At 41.3% G+C, this 25,374-nt stretch overlaps 1 long non-coding RNA gene across 1 annotated transcript in view; it reads right to left on the bottom strand.

The window, feature by feature from the left end:
• Positions 1–25,374, bottom strand: part of LOC141917651 (uncharacterized) — a 124,858-nt gene that overhangs the window by 76,231 nt on the left and 23,253 nt on the right. The window lies entirely within an intron of this gene.

Genomic DNA, 25,374 nt, shown 5'->3' with positions numbered 1-25,374 from the left:
CAGTCGTACTAGATGCGTCTGGTCATGATGGCTGCATCCAGCTCAAAGTGGATTCAGGGGAAGACAGATAACAGCACAATAGCCAAAGGCTAATTTGAGCATGTGCCAACCAAAATACAGCTGATATGCAAATATGACTGGAAGTCAATCATTTTACTCCATAAATAGTGGACATCCCAGGGTCCGTTGAGCTCTCCTGCATGGCAGCGGGCTGCACACTAGGATCTCCCCTTGAGTAGGGACACCTCTCAAGATTACTCCTTGAGGTTGAGAGAGTCCTTGCCGCAACAGATTCTTGGTAAGTGACTAATAGCATGCTAAACTTTGAAATCCTGATATAAAGGATTGATTGCACATCTAAGACTTGAGGATTGCTTCGTCTGCTTAAAGTTTAGCTAGTAAAACTAAAAAAGTTTGGCTACAAGACACAAACACCTGCTAAAGCACAGGAATAAAAATTAAGGAGGAAGCAGAAGTAGGAGACAAAAAGCAACAGTGAAAGAATATGAATGAACTTCAACAAGGCCAAGTGCCAGGTCCTGCACTTGGGCCACAACAACCCCATGCATCGCTACAGGCTTGGGGAGGTGTGGCTGGAGAGCTGTGTGGAAGAGAAGGATCTGGAGGTTCTAATTGACAAGCAGCTGAACATGAGCCAGCAGTGTGCCCAGGTGGCCAAGAAAGCCAACGGCATCCTGGCTTGTATTAGAAATAGTGTGACCAGCAGAAGCAGGGAGGTGATAGTCCCCCTGTACTCTGCACTGGTGAGGCCACACCTTGAGTATTGTGTCCAGTTTTGGGCACCTCAATACGAAAGAGATATCGAGGTGCTGGAACGAGTGCAGAGGAGGGCAACGAAGCTGGTGGAGGGCCTGGACAACAAATCCTATGAGGAGCGATTGAAGGAGCTGGGACTGTTTAGCTTGAGGAAGAGAAGGCTGAGGGGAGACCTCATCACTCTCTACAACTACCTGAAAGGACATTGTAGAGAGGTTGGTGCTGGTCTCTTCTCACAGGTGATTAGTGACAGAGCAAGGGGGAATGGCTTTAAACTGCAACAGGGGAGGTTTAGACTGGACATTAGGAAAAAAATTTTCACAGAAAGAGTGGTTAGACATTGGAATAGGCTGCCCAGGGAGGTGGTGGAGTCACCATCCCTGGATGTGTTTAAGGGTCATTTGGATGAGATGTTGGGGGATATGGTGTAGGGGAGAACTTTGTAGAGTAGGGCTGATGGTTGGACTCGATGATACCAAGGGTCTTTTCCAACCTGAATGATTCTGTGATTCTGTAATAAATGCTGATTGCCTAAAATGATCCAGTAAGCTTCTACCCTGAAAAGAGAGCAGAAGTTCCCCCCTTTCACTCCATGAGGTGATGGGACCAGGTTAACAATGCTCTTCTCCCCATTACTAAACAACTGCAGGTAGAAAGGAAAAGTAGGTTTATTAGGAAATCACCCTTTCCAAACTCACTGCACTCACAATAAGTGAGTAGTCCTGTGGGCAGTAAAGCCTTCCACCATTCTAGCATGGCAATGGTTTCCTAATTAATCATTTTACCTTATAACAAAAAAAATATATCTAAGACAACAAAGTTAGTTGAACAAGAGAACACCAAAACTTGGTACAGCTGCTTATGTTTCTGTGGAGGGACACTGTCATGATTTGCACGGTTGCCCACATACACTCACCATTCCCAGTGGTATGGGAAAATTATATAGTGAGTCCAAAGGCCCACATCAGCACTGGAACTGCACTAAGGTGTGCTTGGAGACAATCCCCATCCTGAAGAATTTACAATTTAAACAGAAAAGACAGATCAAGGCATGAGAAAAATAAACCTCTGTAGCAATAGTTTAATAGGTTGGACTAGATGTTCTTCAAGGTCTTTTCCAACCTTGATGATTCTGTGATTCTGTGATATCTGACCAGCAAGAAGTTTTCATTGGACATGTTTCTGTATACAGTATCCGGCACTGCTGTCTTCTGACCAAAAGGCCACCTTAAGGTATGTGGCTAAATAACATCATTTCATGTCTCAAGATGCCATTGTGTTGACTTCATTCCCCTTCCCCACATAGCATGGCTTAGCTAAATCTAAGTTAAATGTGCTGCAGTAAAGGGATGACACAACAGGTACTGACTACTGTCCAAGACAGACCTCCAGGCTTGCCAGCTCAGCATTCTGATGCAATAAAGCAAATACCATATTTTTATAGAATTCACCCCAGAAAACAGTGCTAGCATCCCTCATTTAATTTTTGCGAGATGCAACATAATTGCTTCCTATAAAAGAATAAATTCTAAAGCAGGAATCCCAGTTCAGCAACAGATGGGAAGATCCAGCAGAAGAAAGGACAGAGACATCTAGGTCCAGAGCTAACTAGAATTAAGAAACTTGACATTGTGCCCTGGTGATCCCCAAAGATGGAAAAAACACTTTACAAGTATGTGTGTATGCTTGTTAAAGGAGTCCAAATATATAACAGAGAGAAGCCAATTAAAAAGGTACTAAATACAGAAGACTTCAACTTCAGTGATTAGTGCTAGGTAATTTGCCTTGTAATAAACAAGCCATTCAAATCAATAAGAGACCTGAGGTTGTTCCACAGCTTGGAAGCATTTCTCTGAACTTTATCTAGTATCACAGCAAGTGCCAACATTTATAAGTTAAATTTTGCCACATAGCTCTACATCTTCAAAGCTAGCAATCCCAGTAAGTGTTTACAAAACATACGCACCATTTTCAGACATTATGCTGACCACTACGATCACTAAACCAGCATAGGTGCAACCCAGTTGCTATGTGCAATAGCTAGGTGCAGCTTGCAACTTCTCTTAAGTACTACAAAATGAAATGAATGAATGAAGGAGAGGCCAGGTTGGATTTTTTTCCCCAAAATCTATGGAAAATAAATTGCTTTTTAGGGACAATCCCTATCCAGGGAACAAAACCCATCACCCAACTGTGAAAAATCTCAATTTCATCACTACAGTATTGAAAAGGAAGAGGGAGAAGGAAGAGGAAGAGAAAAAAATAATGATAGCTGCAAAGAACATAGAAGAAAACCATCAGTGAAAATTGCCCCTGAAATTCTGTAGAATTGTAACGGATTTCTCTTGCTTAAATTGATTGCTGTAGTAATGTTATCAAATTACTATTAGGATTCATTGTGCACAACAAAGTGTGAAATGTCAGCAGACTATACAGCAAAAGTAATGGGTCCTGAAACCCTGATAGTCAAAAATTATTTTGTTTCAAATTAGAAATTGGGTTTTTTTTGGACGAAGCCCTGTACAGGCTTCCAAATTTTGCAGCTGTGCCTTGGAAGAGATTAACCTTAGCCACTGTTTGGGTCCAGGCTGATGGTACCCTTTTGAAAGTTTCTTCACAGGGACTGCTTTTTAATGTTGGTACGGTCTTAACCAATAACACAAGTTATTTGTTCCTTTGAGAACTGCACCACATTTCTTCTCATTTTGCCATTTTCTTTATTTTTATGCTGACATATAGGGCAAACTGGCTGACAAGTTATAATTTTAAAAAAAAGCTAGCTCATAATTGAACCAAGAATTATGTTCAAGGCTTGGCAGTGAAACATCCAAGCTGCTTTTGTTCCCAACACTTTCTCTTCCTAAGAAAGACTGCTTCTCTGCTCCTTAAGTGGAGGTACTAAGCTAAGAGTAGGATAGATTCTAGCTGTACAGACATCCCTGTGTAGCAAAATATCATAGAATCATAGAATGATTTGGGTTGGAAAGGACCTTAAAGATCATCTAGTTACAACCCCACTGCCATGAGCAGACACCTTCCACCAGATCAGGTTCTCAAAGCCTCATCCAACCTGGCCTCGAACACTTCCAAGGAGGGGACAGCCACAACTTCTCTGGGCAACCTCTTCCAGTGTCTCACCACCCTCACAGGAAAGAATTTCTTCCTTACATCTCATCTAAATCTACCCTCTTTCAGTTTAAAACTGTTACCCCTCATCCTATCACTACAGTCCCTGATAAAGAGTCCCTCCCCACCTTTCCTGTAGCCCCCTTTAAGTACTGGAAGGCTGCTATAAGGTCTCCCCAGAGCCTTCTCTTCTCCAGGCTGAACAACACCAACTTGCTCAGCCTGTCCTCATAGGTGAGATGCTCCAGCCCCCTGATCATCTTCGTGGCCTCCTCTGGACCCGCTCGAGCAGGTCTATGTTCTTCTTATGTTGGGGGCCCCAGAGCTGCACACAGTACTCCAGGTGGGGTCCCACAAAAGCAGAGTAGAGGGGGAGAATCCCTTCCCTCGACTTGCTGGCCACACTTCTCTTGATGCAGCTGAAGATATGATTGGCTTTCTGGGCTGTGCACGCTCATAGTCAGTTTTCCATCCGCTAATATCCCCAAGTCCTTCTCTGCAGGGCTGCTCTCAATCCACTCATTGCCCAGCCTGTATTTGTGCATGGGATTGACCCGACCCACATGCAGGACGTTGCACTTGGCCTTGTTGAACTTCATGGGGTTTGCACAGGCCCACCTCTTAAGCCTGTGCAGGTCCCTCTGGATGGCATCCCTTCCCTCCAGCGTGTCGACTGCACCACACAGCTTGGTGTCATCGGCAAACCTGCTGAGGATGCATTCAATCCCACTGTCCATGTCCTCCAACACTGCTCCCAACACTGCTCCCAATACTGACCCCTGAGGAACACCACTCATCACTGCTCTCCACTGGGACATTGAACCATTGACCGCAATTCTTTGAGTGCGACCATCCAGCCAATTCCTTATCCACCGAGTGGTCCATCTGTCAAATCCATCTCTCTCCAATTTAGAGAGAAGGATGTCATGCCGGACAGTGTCAAATGCTTTGCACAAGTCCAGGTAGATGACGTCAGTTGCTGATGATATCAGGTTGTGATGGTGGAGCCATTACTTAGGGAGAAAAAGAACATGAAGAAGATTACATTTCAAGAGCTAGCCCCACTGCACTTATTCTCCGTTTGCTGGGAAAGGAAAAAGAATTGTTGAATTAACTTTTTGAGATTAAAGGGCTATTTTTTTCACTTCCATCAGGAACACCACTCAAAAAGATCACTTGTTATTTACAAGACTTTCTATGCTTTTTTTATTTTAGACGTGGCTTGGGTTGTTTTAAGCAACTTGCAATCCTGTCCCTCTAATTGTGCATTTTACACTCTTGAACACATATACAACTTCTAAATGCCATCAGCACACTCATGGCCCTGCAATATAGTATACTTCCCCTTACCTTTCCTTGACTTGGTGCCTTCCCTCTTGGTTTGCATCAGAAGGGTTCACCCATCTTCCATGTTTTCATCAAAACCAACCATTTTCTTCCCTTAACGACTTCCACCGCTGCTCCCTGGCGTTCTGGAGATTTTACTCACTGATGGTGCCCTCAGAAAATAATCTTCATCTTTCAACACTGGTATACTGGGAGGAAAGAAAGGTCACACTACTACATGATGCATTCAGCCCTTTTAACACTGCACCCAGCCCTCTCCCCCACTTTCACTCTTCAGAAGCATAACTGTCATGCTGCTGGTTGAGCTCTTGCTGAATCCATTTACAGTGTCTGAAAGCAGGATGCCTAAGGATCGAAGAGTTACCAACCTACTTTAGCAGCGCTCTTTGGTTATCAGCAGCTAGCAGCACTGACAATTATATTTGGAGTTTTGTGATATTTGGCACATTCCCTAAAGCATTAGGTCCTGTATTTCCTGAGTGGTTAAGGACAGGACAAGTGGGATGAAGATATAGAAAGTATTTTGTCCAGCACAGTGGAGCAAGGTTGGAAGAAAGAATAATTAAAAAAAAAAAAAAAATGCTTGCTCTTCTATGAAAAAGGGGAAACGGAGAAGAATGTGTGAAGAGAAAACTGGAGTCATTGTTTGCAAAACAAAAGGATATGATACATTGATTCAAGAAGAAAAGGGATGAGAGGAGATGAGACAAAAAGAGGTGAGATGAATGAACAGAATAACTTGTAAACACAATATAGAGAATGTATGAGCAAACTGGTGGGAGAGTATCTGGTGCAGCAAGTGCAGCAGCTTGGGTAGAGTAAGAAAAGAGAAAGGTAACCAGAATCAGTATGGTTCAAGATGAACTTCTGCACAAGATCATAAATACTGCAGTGATGGAGCCAGGATGCAAATGTGGTTATATGTGGAGCAAGCATGACTTCAGTCTCTGCAGACACAGGCAATCACAAAACATTTTGGGCTGACAGGAGACTATGAAGACCCATCTTTCTCTCAGTAAAAACAACCTACCTCTTTCAAATATTGCTCTCTGGGAAATGACTACTGCTTTAAATGAGGATTCCAAAGATGTATAAGTCATTAGCTCCATCACCGTTATAAAAAGCAATTAAAAGTATATAAAAAAAAATTTGGATTATCCACATGAAGGAATACAATCCATCCTGAGATTATACTGCTCTACTTGCAAGCATAGGAATGACATACAGTTTTCCTAAATCAACAGATTATACAAATCTTTTTCCTGTTTAAGCACCAATTTTACATGGGCTACCCAAAGACTGCCACTGAGCTTGTATTATTTGGGATACAGATTTGTAGAGGTTGATTCACAAGAATCTTTTACCTAAAAAGCTTACACTACTGAAGTTACTGTACATCTGAGGAAAACGCAGATATCTGATGTTCCCATCAGAAACTGATAGCTAAATTAAAAGTTTCAAATCAATGTGCTGTATAAGCCATTGTTTAATAGGGCCCACTGCACCTGTTGGACAATTAGTATTACTCCTGTATTATTAATGCAGAACACTATATAACGGCTCATGACCTAAAATAACTGACTGAAGGGTTGGATAAAACTTCTCTGAATAACCTCAGTTTAGTTTAGGGCTTCAAACTGCATGGCCACTAATAATATTGCAAAGTGTTATTAAAATTTATGGTGAACTAAATTAGTATCTTATATGAAATTATTAACCTACTAATTCCTGTAACCCAGAGTACAGCAAGAGGTGGGTTTCAACCCTAATAAATGTTTCAAGAGGCTTAAAGGTATAATACTTGACCAGATTTCTCTGATAATACAGGACTTGATATTCCATGTTCTTGTACTTGGATGATTAACAGCATTTAAAAACATTGAGGTTGTCATTATTTGGATGCTTTCTGATCTTTTAAAGTAGATTTAATTACAACCTACAGATCTTCTGTGAAGACAATGACCTTTGGCTTGCAGATGAGGCAATTACTCCACTGGTTCACCATGATACCTTTTACATGGTGCAGTTATCTCTAGAATACCAAGTTCTGGTTCAAATGACCAGTATTTAATAAAAGAAATCTCAGTCTAAAGTTTTGCTCAAGTGAGGATAGAGAGTCAAATCTTAAAATGACAAACACTTAATCTGAGGTGTGCACACCAAGGAGGAAAAGGGGATAACGCAGAGATGCAAAAATTCAATAATTAACAATGTACCAAAATTGAACAAAGAAAATGTAAGGAAAAAAAGTCTGTTTCAGAACAAATTTACTCATTCACGTATGGAATAATTAATAAAATGAATGAAGTGACTATTGCAACCTGGAAAATTTAAAACTAACATATGGTCCAAAGGGATCAGTTATGTATAGGTAAACAGATTAATCAACAAAACAGGTCGTTCTCTATTTTCAAATCCAGCAATCCATCATATCACTTAAATGCAGCGTGGTTAGTAGGACTTCCTGCAGGGCACCATGATATCCAATGAATTTCAATGCTATTCCCTGAAACTACACAACAGAGAAAACTGTCTAAATAAAGACCTTGTTAACCTACCTAACCTACATACTAAGGCAGGAGTTGTAGAGTAGCATTGCCAGAAAAGAAGCGAGTCTCAGCACTGCTGCCTCCTTATGAATATCGAAGTACATCACCAACAAAGGAAAACACACCTTGAACGTTTTTCCATTTTGTCTGCACCTCATATTGCGACATCCCTGCTGAGCATGACTGGCAAATTTTAAATGTCATTCAGGACCCATTGAATACTGCTAGTATTTCCATTCCTTAAAAAGTAGAAAAACATTAACCTTTTGTTTTATTGAATTAAAATGCCATGGAAATGCTGATGTAGTCTTCAGAGACTGAAATACTTTTACAAAGAAGAGTAGATGTCATTTATTAGACAGAAAGAACAATTACTTGATAGGATGCTTTCTGACAAAAAGCAGATTAGTATTCTCATCCTAGAAAAGGCATTGTAAAAAAAAAAAAACAAACAGAACAGACCTCTGGAGACTTGAATAAATTAAAGCTGCATTTGGTGCAATTTGAATTTTTCTTTAGGGAGGCAAAGTTAAATACCTTTAATTTGTTCTAATTATTTCAAATTTGCAAGTTAATTATGGCTGATCATTAAATAACAAAAAGGACTATCGTCTCCATAGAGTTTTACTTCCTACCCTCTGCATTACTTAAGCTAGATTTTAGTACGCATGAATTAACTTTCTAAATAATCACACAGTTTGACTAAATGGCTCAGTAAAATGAGCTCTGATCCTCAGAATAAGCATTAATGGACATTAGAAAGGCTATTGGGACCCATGTTACTTACATTATAAGTATTTTTAATGGGATCTTATTTACTAATCTTTATGTACTGTTCAAGTTAGGGCACCATATAGGTATGATATTCTGCTTTAATAGAGGAAAGTCAGTTCTTCAAGATACTAAAACAAATGTCCATGTAGAGCCAACTAAATTAATTTTTAAATTAATGCAGGAAAACTCTGATAGGATTTAACTTTAGCTGCTCATCCTGATGAATCAATCCAACATAATGGTAGCCTTGGTCTGCAAATGGAGTTTTACAGGTCTATTGGATCGCTAAGCAACTCAAGCAGCTAAGACTCTTGCAACAGAGTAGCATTTTATTGTCAGCATGTGTACGCCCACAAGGTTTCATCTCTTCCCTGTTCTATATCTAGCACTCATCTAACAGGTTCACAGTCATCGATCCCCAATTTGGATACTCACCTTTCACTGAACTCTGATCTTTCCATGCATTTTTCAGTGCAAATCAGTGGCATCCAGAGAAAATGATTACATTATAACTAGTTAGAAACCCAAAACAGGAGGCAAGTCATACCTCCAGTATATATGTTCAACAGATGGCTGCCTTAATGGTACCCTACTGCACCCTGTTGAGGCAAAGTCTTGCAAGTTTAACCATTATCAAACTAACAGATTCCCATGGTAGGTTAGTTCCAAAAGCAAACATGTTGGAATGTTATTTTCCTGTTCCACAATTTCTGTTTAGAAAATAAAATTATTAACAGTTCATGTGTGCAATTTGCTGCAATTATATCAGGCCAAGAATGTATAACACTTAATGATGCAAAACTGGTGATAAGTAGACAACCCAAGCAATATGGTTTTGCAGCTGGAACCTGTATTGTCACTTCAGATGCAGTTTGACAAACAGGCTGAAAATTGCTTCCCCCCCCTCCACTTTGGCTGGAAGAGTTTTCAGCCAGATCAGTTGCCAGAGTCAGCTCAGCATAAAGCAGCAGTATCACAAGTGCTGGGACAAAGATGAAGGTGTCAGTACATGACGGGACCTTGTTTTCAGCAGGGGTCCAAATTTAGATCAGTTTAAATCAAGTTATCAAACCACATCTTGGAAAACCACCAGTTCCAAAGCGGGACTGTTTGGGAAGTTGGTTGTCTGCATGGCAAATAAAAAATATTCACAGGGAGAAAAGAAGTACCATAGACATTGGATGAGTGAATCTAAAAACCAATGACAGTGGTCTACTGAACAACCACAACTTTTTCAGTCCTCTCAAGTGTACTGTGTTACTCTACTCGATGTAAGCCCCTACTTCCAGAATTACCAGGTGCCTCGGGTTTTTCAAATATTTTTTTTCCCAACAGCATGTCAGGTAGGGCAGTGTGATTACTCTTATCCACAAAGCAAAGGTAAGAAACTGATGCAGTAAAGAAGCTGGGCCCCTGGACAGCAAGCAGGTTAGCAGAGGTAGAAGAGAACTGGAACCAACTCCCAAACACTCAACTCACTAAGAAAAGGAGACACCTGAAATTAGTGCATACACCATGTGTGTCTGCTTAGAGCTAATCATGAGGAAAACCCTGACAACAGAGGTGGATCTTATGGCCCTCCTTAGCACATCTCCATCTGTAACCTGGAGTCCTCTTCTCAGGGGACACAGCCTGCCCCTTCTTTCCAGCAGAGCTGGGGAGAAACACGTCAAGATGTACAAGCCAGCAGAGCAGCACATGGGAAAGAGGAGGCAGATTGGTCCACTCACTCTTGCTTTGTGTAGGGTGTGCAACATCACAGGATGGCTGAGTAGAGCTGGGAGGCAAGAGTGTTGCAGGTGAGAAGCACAGCATGAACTTCAGGGCAATCTCTCATACCCGAACACCATCACCTTTGCATTCCTTGCCACAAACCCAATCCATTCGTGTCAGCAGATCAACCACCTTAAAAACATGGTTAAAAATCTAAAGCCTAATCTAAAAGCCTAATCTAAAAATCTAAAGACTAATACTGTGGAAAACCGGCCTTTGAAGGAGAGTTTCAGAGAAGTAATGGTGACAAGATATGAATAAGCAGCCAAGATACCCATTTGGAAAACTTATTTTGAAGGAGGGGAATGAATATTGAGCAGTCCTCATTATATATTTTACTCCTGGAAATATAATATATATAGTCCTCAATATATTTTCCTCCTGGAAAATATGCTAGGGCACATGGAAAATAATGTGATTGGTGACAGCCAACATGACTTCACTAAGGGCAAATCGCTCCTGACAAACTTGGTGGCCTTCTACAACAGGCTTAGAGTGCTGGTGGATAAGGGAAGAGCAACTGTCGTCATCTACCTGGACTTGTGCAAAGCATTTGACACTGTCCGGCATGACATCCTTCTCTCTAAATTGGAGAGAGATGGATTTGACAGATGGACCACTCGGTGGATAAGGAATTGGCTGGATGGTCGCACTCAAAGAATTGCGGTCAATGGTTCAATGTCCCAGTGGAGAGCAGTGATGAGTGGCTTCCCGTAGAACTGTTCTTTATGCTGGGTAGGGCAAGCAAGCATCTGCTTCCACAAATACTGCCCTTTGAGAAGTTGAAATGCTTTATTTCCCCTGCTCAATCAGGGACCACACTGCCATTTCCATGACACGCTTTGAACTTTGAACAGTTACCCAAATCAGACTATAGCATTTAGCAAACCAGTACACATCTGTCATGATAGACTGATTATTGGTGAAATATTAAAGAAAAAGTCATTAACTCTTTCCCATTTCTAATACCCCACCTTCCTCTAGATTATTTATAATCCCCACTAAACCCACCTTCTGTTTATTGTCTTTTAACACAACAGAGAAATATATACTGTCTGGAGAGCTGTCTTGCTTTATACCACTGTCAGCCCTTTGGTACAACAAAAGACGTTCTCTCTCCATCAAAAGGCCTGATCCCTCCTGAAGCCTTGATGTTCATATTCAAAGTTAAAGGATTAAGGTCTGAAGCCTTGAGTACCAGAGGAAAGGAAGCCAAATATCAAAAGAAACACAAAAATCAATCCTCTTCATCGCAGGAGCAGTGTGAAGAACAAACCAGCTGGGCTGAATCTAAAATTTTCTCTGGGTGGCTCTCAAAAATTAGCACTGTTATAAATATAATGAGTGGTTCTGCAAAGCCTCAGCACCCATGCAAAGCCACAGAGTTCAGCTCAACACACCAGTACAGTCTGGAAAGTTTTATGTCAGAATAATTTATTGGCAAATACACAAAAGTTCACTTCAGAGAAAGTAAGAGCTGAAGAGCAAGTGAGAGCATGCACGCCATTATATGTAGTCTGTATATCTGCAAGTGGCAGAATCTAATATTTACCGGAGTTTGTCTTTTGCTTCAATTCTCTGTGTGCTGAAGCACAGCAAGGTCATAAGAGGGGTGGGGGAGTGGGTTCAGCTTAGTGCAGCTGTGATCATGGCCAGAACAGCAGGGTACAGAGGATTTCTTGCTTAACTTTGTAATACCAATAGCTTTTGTTCTTAGTCATGCCCCATCAGTTCTGATATAAGCTTTTAAATGGCATCAAAGTTGTGTGGGTGGGTTTAAAATCTAATTTAAAACTACGTTCCAGAACTTTTTGGTTTATAAGATTTTTCTTAACTTTTCCAACTCACAAATTTCTGGGACATATGAATATCTAGATTAAACATAATTTTCTCTTCATCCAAGGTTGTGTATAAAAATAAAAAGTAACAAAATTATATGTCTCAACTTATAAAAATAGAATTCAGGTTTTCAAAATTCAATTCAGGCAGTAAGCTAACAGTGTCTACATTTTCCTGTAAAGGAGGCATCTGCAAACGACTTGCAAAGATGTCTCTCACTGTCTGCAAGTTCTGGCAAGGAACAAACTCATTCAGGAGATGCATGAATTTTAAATATTTCAACTCAAAGAAAAAAATAGTCTCTGAGCATTTTCAGTTCTGATATGTGATATTAAAGAACCATACCCATGCAGAAGACTGGCAGGAAATGCAAATTTTGTGAAAATATCAAAGTACTCAAGTTTTAGCAAGCCTGTTTTCACTGATTGCCATCCTATGCTTAGCAGTATTTCTAACACCAGAGTTCCTGTGATTTTTGAAGACCTCACCTACAGGTTGGCTCCAGCTGCCTACAGAAACTATTTATGGTATCTTCTACTTACATCTTATACCTCAAGTCTATCAGTAGGCTTCCTGCTCAAAGTTACTTTGGACTGTAATGGAAATGATGTAATACTGCTGTGTGCAGCATGCATGATCATGAGAACAGGATCAGCATAATTCAGGTAAATGTAAGACAGGCAGCTTCAAAACCCTGTTGCAGTTGAAAGTAAACATGAAAATGAGATTAGTGAAGCAACCAGGTCAGCGGAAATGAACTCCTCGCTTCCCAGTCCAATAAGGATCACTGCCTACCTTAAAAAAAAAAATCACGCACATGTAAAAAAATTGCCACCCCCTCCGTTCAGCAATAAGCTTTTAGTAACCACACCAGAACAAAAGCCTTCACCCTTCGCAAGAAAACCTACTACATTTAGAATCTGCATGTGGCACTAATGAAGCAAAAATGTACATCTAACTCCAACTATACTCTCCTGTTACATCACATACTCCAACAGCCATCTGCTGGAGGGATGCTGTGACTATATATAGCCAAACAATGCCACAAGAGAAAGGAAAACGCATATCTGCACCTAATTCAGCATTTGCACTATTGGCAGATCTGCAAGCATTTTTTTTTTACCAGCCAAACAAGTGTTCACTCCACAAATATTCTATCTAAAAATTATACAAACTTCAACGTAAAATAATCTGGAACAAGAAAGTAACTTAGGTGTTAAAAGAAGCACTAACGAGTGGGTAAACAGCTTCAAGATACACAGATTTTATGGACCATTTGCAAGCACAGTTGATTTCAGCCCGATTTAATGTGCCAGTCTGCCAAAACAGCAGAGATTAAAAAAAAAAAATCTGTATTCATTACATTCCTAAAAGTTGGCCAAGTACTCTATAGATGCACCTCAAGAGACCAAGAGCAACTCATAGATGAACTGAAACCTGGGAGGTCTTGGACAACAATCCCGTTGTGGCACCGGTGATGGTTTCTCCTCCAGAGGCTCAGGATGAGAGTAACAGGAGGTGACACATGCTGACACAAAGAACTTATAATAAAACTCCAAATAGGAAACAAAATGGGTGCCACCGTTGCCACCATTTTTAAATATCAGTTCCCTTCAAAAATGGGATTAACAGGGCCAGTGCAAGTCAGGTCAGAGTGTTGTAAAAGGATAAAAGAGCAAAAAATTTACCAAATGACAAATAAATAATGTTTCTCATACGATCTGCAGCTCAGAATCTAAGTTTTCTTCTGTAACCAGGATCACACTATGTAACCAAATGATTAGCTGTTAGAACAACGGTAGAAACCTTGAAACAATCCGTTACTGTGTATACCTGACAAAAAGTAGAAGCCTAGGTAGGATTAATGGGAAGTAGAGATAGCAAACTGCAACGAACTGCCTGTGTCTGCCAGATTATGAGGAAACCAGGTGAAAGTTAATTCAGGTGGGGGTAGACCGCGATCACCGACCCATTGACCACTGACTAATTACACCCCAGACTCAGAAGAAGGTGGCAGAGAAGGCAAACTAGGCATGCGTGCTAATTTACACGCTAAGCATAGAGATTATAACCAATCACTTAGTAGATATGTATCAGTGTATTGAATATGTATAAATTGTGTGTATAAATAATTGCATTTTTTGGGACCACAGTGTGCTGTTTTGGGACAGGCACCTGTGCATGCACATCCACGTAATAAATACAAATATCTTGACTCCGTGTGTTAATTGGCTCTTTGCACACCGGGTGAATAACCCCCGTTTTTGGGACAACAAGAGGTGGCAGAGCTGTATGACTGCGAGTGATTTTTATTTTATTTTTAAATTAGTTGGAGGGGGGGGTTGTGTGAACAAATCTGGATATACCTGAAACAGCAGGGGGAGCTGCGAGTCTACACTCCTCTGCTCGTCTATTTGGACAAAACCACAGAAGTATGCTTGCAAATCACCATAGAAAGATGCCTGCATGTCTAACAAGCTGCAAAAAACAATCGAGTTCATAACAAAACATTAAACAAGGAGCAAGACATAATCGTCACCTTCTCTCACAAGATAATAAAAATAGTTACACCATAAACATAAAAATCTTTTAAAAGAACTCTGACAGTATTCCCTCCTGGGACTATCACCATATCAATGAGCATTCAATTAGGGGGAAAGTACTGCTGAATTCTGTGCTTGATATGTTCAAATAACTAAAAATACAATCTGGAAGAAATACATACGGGTGATATAGAAGGAAGAACACAAACATAAAAAGCCTTCAATGAAATTAAAGGTGGCAAATTCCACTTGCAAATCTTTAATACTCCAGAAAATAAATCCTTTAACCAGGTAGCATACATTGAAAGAGTGCCTGCAGATAACTGTAAACCCATCCAATAGCTTCTCTATCCAACATTTCCTATTTATAATGTTTTGCACAGGTCCACGTAGAGGTGCAGTGGCAGTATTGTGTGAAAGCTGAGGAAAATATGCACCTTAGAGAGAAGGCAGTAAAAAGTCGTATGGGAAGAGCCATATAGGAAACCTAAGAATAAGTAAAGCAGGGTACCTTGTACGTTAAGATTTAGGCACACAGCACAACTCTGGGGAGGTGTACTTGCAATGTAGCAAACCATATCTTCTCTAATTGGTGCTATTAGACAGGTCTTATTTCCATGACATTCAGATCCAAAGTTAAGATTAAATAAAGGAGAAAAGAGTGGATTGTTTTAAAATTCCTCTCCCAGATGCAGACATCAGGAGCACATACAAAAGCAGGTGCCGGGTGTACTGATCCTACTGAACAGGCACGGAGCGGGTACTTGAGCATGTACCAAGTATCTGTGTCTGGGAGATGGAGAGCGCTTTGTAAAAGGCTGTTTTATGCTGAACAAATGCATCAGGTTATGCTTTTATTTTGAATATTTTAAAGCAGATTGCACACTGGGGAAGACTTGAAAAGAAATTATACAGACAACAACTTGCCATTAATTGTACAAGTTACTATCTCCATAGCTGAATATTGGTCGTGGGCTCATTTATGAGCACTCCAAGCTACTGAAAACCATCCTCAATAAAACCTGCTCTGACTGCTGCACCTTAGAGAACTGGAGATCCTGCATCTAAAGACTCTTCAGGTCTCACACGCCAGCCCAGCTGCATGCAGAAAAAGGGACAGACACATTTTTCCCAACAGCTCCTCAACATACCCAGCAAGGAAGAGACAAATTCAACACTGCAAATTCATACTGGGACTGTCCAAAGAGGCTGAAATGGACAACACTTGCTGACTTTGATAATGAAAAAAACATAATGGCACATTTAGAAGAGAAAATGAAACAGGCATTCATTAGAAAAATTGGCTATCGTTTGTAGTAGTCCTCGAGATAAAAGTTTTCCTTTTCACAGACGGACAAACTATGACCAAAATCTGTATCAGAAATCAAGCTACTGCATTTGCTCGTGGAATTTTTTTTTTTTTTCCTTTTTCAAGGAGGGAAAAAAATTAATCCCTACAGGAGATGACAAGATACCTTTTAAAGTACATGTCTCATTTCTGATTACAATTACCTTTCAATAGCCTGGCATAGCTTCACACTCCTATTTGATTTTTGTTTTTCATTAAGGACTCCTCTATTATTTTTACCCATCCTATAGAATTTATGCCTGGCAGTGATGCACATTCCCTTGCCTACGATTCTTCCCACAGATAGTAGAGAACTGCAATTAGATTTTTGTAATTGTAGATAATTAACTCAAAATGAGCTGTTAATTATAAAAAACTCTATATTTTTCAGTTCTTGATTATATTATTTATTTTACTTCTAAAGTCCAATATCTCACTTCAGCAAGTTTAGTTTTTTAAAGGACTTTCACCATTTCCTTTAAAATACCAGGATATTTTTAAGCTAAGTTTTGCTTATTTGAAGACTGAAATCAAGTTTCATGATGTGAAGTTTGCTAGAGGAGCTCTCATATATGACTGGAAGTCAGAGAGATCTGGTTTTCCATTAGGGTTCTGATAGTATTTGCTGTAACAAGAACCATTTGGCAGGTCAAGCAAAAAACAAAGAAAAAAAACCCAAACAAAAAAACAAAGCAAAAAAACCCACCAAAAAAGAGACTGTTTAAAAAAAGGATGTATTCCTACCAGCTCTTCATACTTTCTAAGCTCTAGCCACACACTTGCACACTCTCTCTCAACACTGAAGAAAACATCACTTACATATTCAAATGCATAAAAGAGGATATCCTGGTTTTGGCCAGGATAGAGTTAACTTTCTGTGGGCTGAGAGGGAGCACACCTGAAGGGCTGGGTCCTGATCGATCATTGGAGGATTCCATGTCATGTGATGTCAAAGCTCAGCATATAGGTGGGCACATGCTCTCTCAAGGGGTGTTGTTTGTTTTGGTTTTGGTTTCCAGATTGGCTGGGCGGAGTTTCTCTGGTGTGGTTGAGATTGCTGCTGGGGAAGGGCTCTGTACTGGTTGCCATTCGGTGAGCCACTACTGCATTTTACACGTTTAGGACTACTATCATTACTGTAGGTTTTGCTAGTAATTTTTCTTTTTAATTTAACCTACAAATTTCTTCTTTTTTTTTTTTATCCCTCCCCTATTTCACCGGGGGGGGGGGGGGGGGGGGGGGAGTAAACAAATGGCCACGTGGTGATTTGCTACTGGCTGAGTTCAAACCACAACAGAGACAAATGGACTTGTCTTCTATAGTCTTTTTCAGCCTTAGAGTAAATTATTTAGGGACCGTTCATCTGATAACCTTTGTGAAACTGAAGATGGCTGTGGTGGTTTGACCTTGGCTAAATGCCAGGTACCCACCAAGTTGCTCTATCACTATCCCCCCTTCCCCTTTTTTCTCAACAGGGCAAAGAGGGGAAAGAAAATAAGATAGGAAAAAAACCCCAACCCTTGTGGGTAAAACAAAAGCAGTTTTAATGTAAGCAAAGCGAAGCAAAGGTCCGCACGCGTAAGCAAAAAAAGAAAACAGATTTATTCTCTACTTCCCATTAACAGGCGATGTCGGGCCTTCTCAGGAAGCAGGGCTCCAATATGCGTAGTGGTTGCCTCGGAGGACCAAGGGTGACCCCACCCCCTTTCTCCAAGATTTATACTGAACAGACGTCATATGGTCTGGAATATCCCTTTGGTCAGTTCGGGTCAGCTGTCCTGGTTGTGTCCCCTCCCAAGATCTTGCCCACCCCGTCCCACTGTGCGGGAGGGAAATGTCGGAAAGAGCCTTGGTGCTGTGTAAGCACTACTCAGCAGTAGCCACACCACCAGTGTGCTATCAACACCCTGCCAGCTCCCAACATAAAACACAGTACCATGAGGGCTGCTACAGGGCAAAACCAATTCCGGCTCAGCCAGACCCAGTACAATGGCATACAGTAAGAAAATCTTCTATGTGTTTTGCTGCCAAATTTGGAACCAGCTGGCATGGCAACTGTGAGAGACTGAAATGTCATATGTCTGTCTCAAAGCTTGCAGATATGCTAACCAGCAGATACGATGAACTTAGAAAGGCAACAGAAACTTTGCTCTGTGTGCATCTACCATCAAAGCTAGATCTGTGTGCACCCACCACTGAAGACTGAGGACAAACGGGACGCCGCTGGATCCATGGTGGTGACTATTCTTGCGGTCCTATCCTGCATCCTTGCTTTATTTCTGTCTTTTCCTTCCATTCTGTCCTATCGCTACCCATCTTCACTTTTTTAGTAATAAAAACTTGTTTTGGGTATACGGCATTTGACCTTGTTTGTGTCTTAATCTCACTCTTGGGATCATATCAAAACCTCCCCTGACATTGGATCGGGACATTAAATTGGCGTCACGGACAGGATACCTAGAGAAGAGAGTTCTGTATTGCCTCGCTGTATTAAGTGGGACCTCTCAGAAACATAAGGGGGCGGGTTCGTATTGTGTTTGGAACTTACGTGCTGCCTCCCTGAGAGGACCACTTCCCTGTTTTATACATGAACAGGGTTCTTGGGGAACAGAAAGCATCTAATTAAGGTGTGACCTCCTAAGAGTGAATAGGGGGAAGAGTGGATAGTAATATTATTTCTTTTTTTGCGTTATTTAAGGTGTGGCCTCCTGAGAGAGAAAAGGGGAAATTTGGATATTAATGTGTGGCCCTCTCAGGATGATAACCCCTTTGTGTTAGGAAAAAGAGAAGGAAAAAAGAATGGCCGCTCAGAAGGCAACCAATGCTTGTGATTATGTCCCCTTGCCGATCGAAGGGATAGATAACTTATATGACTTTTTGGAGGTCCACCAATCTCACCCCTCACTCCAGGGACAAGATTGGGTGAAAACACACTGGTTTCAACCGCAGAGTGTAATGGAGAGTATAAGGGTGTTGCAGAAGGAAGCTAAGCTTGGATCGGGGAAAGGAAAAACTATTATTTGTGTAGTATTGGGAGCGAGTCTGGCAGTGGCGGTGGAAGATAGAAAGCAGAGGCTTTGTCAGGCTGATACTGTAATTGACTCCCTGCAAATGGTAATAAAGACCCTGAAGGAACAGTTGAAAGAAAATAAACAGTTGCTGGAGGAGGAAAGGAACCAAAATGTAATATTAAAGGAGGAATTGAGGAATCAACTTTTGAGGGAGGCAGATACACAGGCAGAGGTAGAGGTGAAGCTTTCAGAGATGGAGATACGGCAGAAGGCAAAAGAAACTGTAGAAATCCCCCCCCCCATACGTACCTGCTGGTTAAACCTGAGTATGTGTATGAGGATGATAGCAACCATCCTCAGGTTGTCACCAAAGAAGTCCCATTTACAGCAACTGAATTAGCAAAGTTGGGAAAAGACTTTGCAAGAACTCTGAAGGAATCTGAGACAGAGTATGTGTGGAGGGTGTCTCTGTCAGGGGGTAAAGGAATTTTGTTGTCAGAGAAGGAAGCGGAAGGATATTGGGGTCTGGGTGTGCTTCTAACTACCAGTAATCACCAGGCCCCATGGTCATTAACTCAGAAGGCCGCGTATTGGGCCAGAGGACTGAACCTTTTGGAAAGGGGGGATCCCCTTGCAATTATGGGGACTGTTAATCAATTGCTGGAGAGTGTGCAGAAGGCAGCTTGTCTGCAGATGAATGTTACTTCCAGTGCACCCTCAGGGATTGAATCATCAGGGAAAAATGCTTACTGAGACTCTGTGGGAAGGTACTTCGCCCTCTGATGGTGAGTGGGGGGGCGAAGGCTGGATTTACATTAGATAGCTCACCGAAAAAGGCCAGGGTGATTTATAGATCACAGGGGTTGTGGGACCAAAACAAGTCCCAATTACATTTTTAGTAGATAACGGAGCTCAGATTTCGGCTATTAGATCTAAAGATACCCATGGAAAGGAGTGCAAAATTAATAAAAGGTGAATTATTCCATCTTTCTAACTATAACCCACTTCCGGTTCTCAAAATGAACCAAGAACGCTTTTCTTTCTTCTTGCAGGTAAAACCCCATGGAGAACAATATCCTGAGCCAAGACGGGGGATCCTTATGTGTATTTTAATTTTTGTATAGTACTGATGTTCATTGTCTTATTAATTTTTTTAGGATGTATTTTCTATCATTGCAGGAACTGCTTTGGGTGACCGTTCTCCCCTCCCTCAGTTCCTGGGGAGGCTTTGGCTCTCTAAGTGCTAAACAAGAATGGTGGGTCAGCAATTTGAGTATAGTCCATAACGGGACGAGATTCTGGACTGAGGATGCTGAACCCTGGAGACTCCATTTTCCTGGAAAAGGTATTTATTGCCTTTACTGGACAAAAGAGAGAGGAGTATGAGTTGGGGGGAGTGTTTGTAAATGGTCTTTATCCCCAGGCTTTGATTGTTATAACCCCTATTTCAGACCCTATGATTGTTCTAAATACCAAGGGAGATGGAATCAAAGACATGTAAAACTCACTAACAATAGTTGGGTAAAATGTTCATACCAAGAACCTACAGGGGAAGGTTGTAAAGCAGTAATGCGAGACCGGTTCTTTGATGTGCTGTTTGGAAATTGTCTACAAGCCAATAGTACAGATAAAAACCTTATAGTGTGGGTGTATCAATGGGCATGGCAACTCCAAAATGGAACCCAAACTTATTTTGACAAATTTTGGTCTGCAACCAACCAAATGGGTAAGGGCGATTGGGGGTGAACTGTAAATGGCGACCCAATGCAGGAGCCTGGGAATGTAGTTATTGTGACTTTGAAGGGGAAATGACTGTGGTGGGAGGACCTCTAGGACCTGAAAACCATTTATATTTGAACAACCAATAGACACTGAATCATGGGAAGGTCCTTTTGCCAATGGGATCTGGGCTTTAAAAGGTCATTACTGGATTTGTGGACAACATGCCTACCGGAGGCTGCCTATAAATTGGACACGAATATGTTACATAGGGTATATTAGACCATTGTTTTTCTTATTACCAGAAACCCAGGGCGATGGGTTAGGAATTAAAGTATATGATGACCTAATTTGAAATAAGCGATCTATTGACACCACCCTGACAGGTGGTAGTGCCCAAAATTGGGGAAAAGATAAATGGACCCCTCAATGGATCATCTAACATTATGGGCCTGTCACCTGGACCCCCAATGAAGTGATTAGTGGTGCTTGAGAACCTATTTATAATTTGAATCGCATTATTCGATTACAAGCTGTTTTAGAAATTATCACCAATGGAACCACTCGTGCCATAGATCTATTAGCAGACCAGGCCATGCAAATGTGAACTGCGATATTCCAACATCATATGGTTCTCGATTACCTGTTAGCTGAAGAAGGGGGTGTTTGTGGTAAATTAAATTATTCAAACTGTTGTTTAAAAATTGATGACAATGGTCAGGTGGTCAAACAAATAACTTCTGGGATTAGGAAACTAGCCCATGTCCCTGTTCAGACCTGGAAAGGTTGAGAATTATATCATTTCTCATGGCCTCCAGGTGCTCCATGGGTTAAGCCTATCTTGTTTTATGTGTTATGTGGCTTGGCTATGGTGGTGTTTGTACCTTGTTTGATTCCATGTTTTATACAATTGATTCAAAGCGTTGTATCAAACATGCAATTTGTCTCTACCGCATCGCCTGATGGCATTAAACAGATTTGTCCCATACGTAAAAAGGCACCATCTATCATACAGGTTGTATAAATGCATGTGTTCTTTCTCACTTACAATGGCCACCATTCCAGTCACGGGGTGGTATAACAGCCCACTCACTGCCTTATTGGGAATAAGCATAGCGGCGAGCTACCCATGAAGGGGAAACGAAAGTACCCAGGTCTAAACTACACATGCGCTCTGGGCTGGGGGCGTGGAAATATATTTTCCTGCTGCATAGGCAGACCCCAGCTCCAGCGAGCCAGACCACCATCTTCAGCTCCACAACTGACAACAACAACCAGAATGTATAACCTTTTGATACTTAATTCTGTGGCGGTTACTCTGGTAGCTCTTGTTATGCTTTCCCTTGTGATATGTATGTGTTGGTCTTGTAAGTGTCCATGTAACCCGTTTCATAGTTGTACTTGTTTTCGTGGACAACCACCTTCTCCCCCCAATCTGAAAGGGCTGGGAGCATGTCCTTAGGCCCAGCCTGGGACACATTTTGGTTAAACATGTTAGGTTAAAATATTGTTAATTGATACTGTTATTGTTACCTTTATTATATGCTTGGTGAGAATTTTGTTAACCATTGTTAGTGTTAATATTGTTTTATTTGTTGCATGGTTTGGCCTTATTACTGTTTTTGCCATGTATTATTCTCTGCTTTATTCAATTAATTCAACACGTTGTGACCAATATGCAATTTATAGCCGTCTTATCTGGATAATATTAAATATGTCCATGTGGTGTACCAGCCAAAACCTTCAGTTGTGAAAATTGTATGGACAGATGTTTTCTCCCTGTTTTATTTTGCTATGTGATTTTGTCATGTTAATGCTGCTTCTTCTTGCTATATATTGTTTCATATTTTCTACAATTGATTACTATTTCATTGGATGGATTCATATTTTATATAATTGATTATGAATTATAAAATACTCTTTTCTGGCCTTTTCTAAACAGCTCTCCTTTCTTAAAACCACCATGGGTCCTGAAGCAATCTTTGAGCCACGGGGTGGTGTGAGAGACTGAAATGTCAAATGACTGTCTCAAAGCTTACTTGTGTCTGTGCAAACCTCCAAGACAAGCTGCTGTGGCCTGTGAATTGGTCTGGGGAATGTCACCCAGGGAAGCGGGAGTGTATTGAAGGATGCACCCCCCCCACTTCTTTGTGGTTGCATTGTGGGACTCCTTAGATAAGCCTCAAAGGGGCACAACTGTATTGACCTGGCCCCATCATGTAGCCATTTGTGGCCCTATTGTGTACGCCAGGCCCCATGCATGCATTGCTAGCAAACTGATAAGAGGCAAATGTTTCTGCCCAGAAGCCAGATGCAACAAAACCTGTGGGACCAGAGGAAAAAAAAAACTAAAGTTGGGCAGATATGCTAATCAGCGGATATGATGAACTTAAAAAGGCAACAGAAACTTTGCTCTGTGTGCATCTACCATCGAAGCTAGATCTGTGCGCACCCACCACGGAAGAACTGAAGACTGAGGACCAACGGGATGCTGCTGGATTCATGGTGGTGACTATTCTTGCAGTCCTATCCTGCATCCTTGCTTTATTTCTGTCTTTTCCTTCCATTCTGTCCTATCACTACCCCTCTTCACTTTTTTTAGTAATAAAAACCTGTTTTGGGTATACGGCATTTGACCTTGTTTGTGTCTTAATCTCACTCTTGGGATCATATCGAAACCTCCCCTGACATTGGATTGGGACAGGGGATCAAGTGCCCCCTCAGTAAATTTGCAGATGACACCAAGTTGGGTGGGAGTGTTGATCTGCTTGAGGGTAGGGAGGCTCTGCAGAGAGACCTGGACAGGCTGAAGCAATGGGCTAAGGCCAACTGTATGAGTTTCAATAAGGCCAAATGCCGGGTGCTGCACTTGGGCCACAACAACCCCCAGCAGCGCTACAGGCTTGGGGAGGAGTGGCTGGAGAGCTGCCAGTCAGAGAGGGACCTGGGGGTGTTGATTGACAGCCGGCTGAACATGAGCCAGCAGTGTGCCCAGGTGGCCAAGAAGGCCAATGGCATCCTGGCTTGTGTCAGAAATAGCGTGGCCAGCAGGGACGGGGAAGTGATCTTGCCCCTGTACTTGGCACTGGTGAGGCTGCACCTCGATGACTGTGTTCAGTTTTGGGCCCCTCACTACAAAAAGGACATTGAATGACTCGAACGTGTCCAAAGAAGGGCAACGAAGCTGGTGAAGGGTCTGGAGCACATGTCGTACGAGGAGCGGCTGAGGGAACTGGGGTTGTTTAGTCTGGAGAAGAGGAGGCTGAGGGGAGACCTCATCGCCCTCTATAGCTACCTGAAAGGAGGTTACAGAGAGCTGGGGATGAGCCTCTTTAACCAAGTAATAAGTGATAGGACAAGAGGTAATGGCCTCAAGTTGCGCCAGGGAAGGTTTAGACTAGATATTAGGAAGTATTTCTTTACAGAATGGGTTGTTAGGTGTTGGAATGGGCTGCCCAGGGAGGTGGTGGAGTCCCCATCCCTGGAGGTGTTTAAGAGTAGGGTCGACATAGCACTTAGGGATATGGTGTAGTTGGGAACTGTCAGTGTTAGGTTAATGGTTGGACTAGATGATCTTCAAGGTCTTTTCCAACTTAGATGATTCTGTGATTCTGTGATTCTGTGAATATTTTTAAGGGCAAGCACGATATATTCTAGTTGCTTTTCTTAGAGAGAATATGGCAAATGTGCTTTCACCTACACCTCTGAAAAGAGATCACAAAAATACTTTGAGTCTTCAGATTGATCATATATGGTTTTCTTTCATAGATCTCTTTTAGGTAACGAGCTCTGTAAACCATAAATTATTTTTTTTCCAGAAAAAAAATGGCTAAGATAGGCATATTGGCATTAACAAGCACTTCATTATAGATATATTTAAGGTCCATTTATTTCTAGGCTTATGATGCCTCAAAGAAGTCTGAAAAATATCTATTTGGAACAAAACCACCAAAACACTCAGTCTGTATGTCCTTCATAGTCTACTTGTTTTTCATTAGAGGAATGCATGCATAGAATTAAGGTATTTGATGATTAAGAATCTATCTGTTTCTACTTAATTCTCACCTGAAGTCATAATCCTTTGTGACCTCAGTCATTTTCAACACACACACAATTGTGATTGCCTCTGATATGAAAGGCATTTTTAAAGCCATATAAACACATTATTTTCAATATAAAATGCAATCCAAGATGACAAACAGAAGACCACCTAAATTACAGTATTCTTTTTTAGAGTTTGAAAAGTAACCGGGGGGCTGGGATCAAGAAGAGAAAGTGATATATTCCTCCATGGTGGTAATAATACGTGAATGTAGGAAGTGGGTCATGTAATGCAGACTCTCATGGGATGCTGTCAGCAGTTGCCATATTAAAACAGTATTGAAATAAGCATGCTTGTGAAACCCTCCTATTGCTTCTTCTAAAAGACTGATAGATTTTCCCCAATGCTTTCACTGCGTAATGGTGAAATGCTAGCACTCAACTGAGTTACACTGACTAATTCAACTTGCTTCAACCCACTCACTTTTACTATTCATCTCTGCTCTAGTAACGTGATACCAATAAAC

The sequence above is a fragment of the Strix aluco genome, chromosome W, assembly GCF_031877795.1.
Source record: "Strix aluco isolate bStrAlu1 chromosome W, bStrAlu1.hap1, whole genome shotgun sequence".
NCBI classification, from domain to species: Eukaryota; Metazoa; Chordata; class Aves; order Strigiformes; family Strigidae; genus Strix; species Strix aluco.
The sequence above is the reverse complement of the archived record's forward strand: the minus strand, read 5'-3'. Positions and strand labels throughout refer to the sequence as shown.